The sequence below is a fragment of the Rhagoletis zephyria genome, unplaced genomic scaffold, assembly GCF_001687245.7.
Source record: "Rhagoletis zephyria isolate East Lansing unplaced genomic scaffold, Rhagoletis_zephyria_1.1 Rzeph_scaffold_09917, whole genome shotgun sequence".
Classification (NCBI taxonomy): Eukaryota; Metazoa; Arthropoda; class Insecta; order Diptera; family Tephritidae; genus Rhagoletis; species Rhagoletis zephyria.
Window position 1 is genome coordinate 11,555 of NW_016166995.1, and position 651 is coordinate 12,205.

The following is a 651-nucleotide window of genomic DNA, read 5'->3' on the forward strand; positions in this document are numbered from 1 at the left end:
TCCGGTTCGCACAGCATGGGGCCACGAACGACGTGGTCCATTGCCGGTGCGTACGCAGGCCCGAGCAGTTACGAAGGTGACTCCACCCGTCACAGTCATTGCACCTGACCGAAGTGGTGTTTGTATGCAGTCGTCTCTGGCATACGTAGCAGGTGTAGATTTCTGGCCCTGGGTTTGACTCTATGCCAGCCCTGAGCAGAAGGGTGCGGAGAAGGTGTAGCCCTAGGATCGAGCAACGTTTGATGGATTTCGCCGACCTAAACGGGGTTAGATCGCCGAAACAACAGCCCTTGGTCGGGTAAAACCCGAGTCATTCCGGTACGTAGAACCGGCTGTCGTGGGAATAGTAATCGCAGCCAGCGATTAACGATTAAAAAAATTTAATCATTAATCGTACAGTTGATTACGACGAATGAATTTTAATCGTCAAACGCGATTAACATTTTTATTGTTAATCGGATTTTTAGTATGTATTGCAGGCGACATGCCTTCTTTTTTAATAACTCACATTTTTTCCATGAGCAATTGATACATTTTGTATACACAATTCAATACAAAGTTCCAGTATTCTTCCACAAACACTTCCAGGGATATGTGGCAGAAAAAGTCAATTTGTACAGGAAGTGCCACGCCCCTTTTTCTTATAACCCT

The 651-nt window shown here is 45.9% G+C and overlaps 1 long non-coding RNA gene across 1 annotated transcript in view; it reads left to right on the forward strand.

The window, feature by feature from the left end:
- LOC108376122 (uncharacterized) overlaps positions 1–651 on the forward strand; it is a 10,720-nt gene that overhangs the window by 7,161 nt on the left and 2,908 nt on the right. The gene's annotated exons all lie outside the window — the stretch shown is intronic.